The sequence below is a fragment of the Vicia villosa genome, unplaced genomic scaffold (assembly GCF_029867415.1).
Source record: "Vicia villosa cultivar HV-30 ecotype Madison, WI unplaced genomic scaffold, Vvil1.0 ctg.000402F_1_1, whole genome shotgun sequence".
In the NCBI taxonomy this organism is placed as follows: Eukaryota; Viridiplantae; Streptophyta; class Magnoliopsida; order Fabales; family Fabaceae; genus Vicia; species Vicia villosa.
The window spans coordinates 817,899-820,888 of record NW_026705181.1 but is presented as its reverse complement, the minus strand read 5'-3'; positions in this window follow the sequence as shown (position 1 = coordinate 820,888).

Genomic DNA, 2,990 nt, shown 5'->3' with positions numbered 1-2,990 from the left:
ATTATATAAAAATTATTTCTCAATTTATTGTAATTGTTGATTAAAATAAAATAGATATTTTGTTGATAATGACCCGTGAAATAAAAAATTTATTTGAATCAATATAAAATATATTTAAATACAAACGTAAAATGAACAATAATCATATAAATTTAATTGTATTAAATAATCATTAAAAAAAGACACGTGAAATGAAGAAAGAAAGAAAATTAAAAAATAAGGATATTATCTCTCTAATAAAAATAATGATTGATTAAAATAAAATAAGTATTATGCTGATAGTGACCCGTGAGATTATAATATTTTTAATTTTATTAAAATTAAAAAATACATTATTTTTTAGAGTTGATACATAAATAGAGAAAAAAAATTAAAGTGAAAGTAAGAAAATGTGTGAAGAAAATTTGAGAGAAATTTGAAATTTTAATTAAGATAGAAAAAGTGTATAATGATCGATTAAAATAAATTAAATATTGTATTGATAGTGACCCGTGAGATAAATAAATATTTAATTTTATTAAAATTAAAAAAATAGATTATTAATAATTTTTGTGATTAAATGAAAAATAGTTAAAAGAAAGTAAGAAAGTGTGGGAAAATGATTTTTGTTTTTAATTAATTAGGACCTGCTTAATACACACTTAACCTGCATCCAGGTGTAATTCTAGATCATTAATGGGGGACATATCAATTTGGTACGTCTATGTTACACTGAATGCCTATTTTTATGGGTGGACATATAATTTGCTTTCACATAAACTAAAAATACCAGCAGCAAGAAACAATCTTCAATGCATGGTGAAGATATGTAATACTGTATCACAATACTAATGAGATTGAAACAAAGAAACAATGTAGTTCATGCCTAATGAGATTCCAACATGAGCACACATTTAACGTAAGCAGTTCATGCCTAGATATGGAGGCAAAACTTACAAGCATTATTCCTCCCTTAAGGAAACTATGAGGAACTGATTTTCTCCAATTTCAAGTATCGGCATTTTGTTTTTCTATTTGCAGCAACTGCATTAAAAACTTCAGATGTGAAGTCTTCAAGATCGCATCATCCCAAGTACTTGAACAAATTTGCATTATCTTTGTTTCTTTCCAGGTAATCTCTAGAGATCAAGTCTTCAATCCACTTCTTGATTGCCTTGACATCGGGCTGAGCAAACACATTATTTCATATTAACAATTCAAGAATAGAGCAAAAACTGACTAACAAAACAAATAGGTCATGAAGGGATTAAAATAAAAACCTTCTCATCCACAAGAGGAAGAGGAATCTGCATAACAAATTGTGTCAGTCTAACTCAACAATCTATAAAACAGAAATAAAACATAGATTGAAACAATTATTTTTTTACAAATGAACCTTGATCCTTCTCATTTTGTCTGTAAATTTGGAATTAAGTTCAAAATGATCAATCAAACAGCAAACATCATATATGTCATAAAGTCACTTAGGCTATAATTTTCATCGGCAGTGACGGTATCGTGACTCTTATCTCTAGACGGCAACTGAACAATCCATAAAGGACATGTAAAGACATGTACTCATCATAACCTACAAAGAAATACATGACATATACACACTTCAAATAAGCTTATAGACATTATGAGTAGGTGTAAAAGAATGTGGAGAAAGAATCTTTAGAATTAAATGGAGAAACAAAAACAGAAGACACCAAAGTTAAGAATAGTATTGGAGCTCTCCAGCCTAAGCAAGCAACAAAGTGTTGTTGTATTTGGTTATACTAAAATGTATTTAGTGTATGGTATACAATCCTTATCCCCAAATACAAATGTCCCTTTGTGGTTCTCATATTCAACTTCAACTTCTATTTTAAATCTATAATATTAAAAGGGATATCATGTTAGAGCAGAATTGCACATTGATATATTTGACAGTTATGAACTAAGAAAAACAGAAGGCTCACTTAGTGATCAGTTCGACATCCTTACTAAAATAATTTGACTAAGCCGAGCAAGGTTAACTTCCCATCGGTGTGGCGTATCCAGTCATGAAGAACAACATGAACAGGGATAGATAGACCAAGCCCAAGTTCCTAACAAAAAGAATATTATGATGATTAGCCATGTAATTGTAAATGTGGCACTATGTAAAGTGATTTTAACTTACTGAAGCAAGTTCTTCAATGACAATAGCCCTGTTTCCATCTTTCTGAAAAAGTTCATATGCACAGCTCACATGTTGTTTCCAATGATCAAGAGCTTCGAGTTGATGCACACTTAATGCAGCAGCACATAATTCTTCAAAATCCATCCTTGTATATTGTAAATGAATAGGAAAGCAAAAATGTTGAGCCTTTTAATAGGCCATCCACATGTATGATTTGAAAAGAAACCCAAAGTTCTGCTAGCATTAAATAGAATAATACTGATTTCTCTCTATATCCCACGAAATCTGGACCTGGAAAAATGGAATGGAAAATAGACTGATAAATCATTCATTAGTTATGCTATGTATTAATTATAGCATAGTTAAATAGAAGTTAAAGACACAAAGTCATGGTCAAGAAAGGAAAATGTAAGCAACAACAATCAACATTTCATAATACATTAAAATCAGTTTCAAATCAATGCAGGTGTAACAAATTGAACAAAAAAAGAGCAAGACAATTAAAAGCAATTTTCTTGCTAAACACTAATCCAATTTTTCTTATCCAATTATTTGATTTGTACCTGGGAGAAGATTATTAACATGATTAGCATGGGAATTCCAATTTCAACACAAGTCCCTATTTGAAAAAGGACATAACAACAATATATGAGACAAAAACCACAGCCAATGTAATCAACACCTTAGCATGAGAAAACCTCTGTCAAATAAACCAAAACCAAGCCTCTATCAAATAAACCAAATACTTGCTTTTGGAAGCTGTACCCATATCAGATTATAAGATTGGGAAATGAACGAAAACAATTACAAATTCTAGGGCAAAATGTTCACAAAATAATACGTTAAC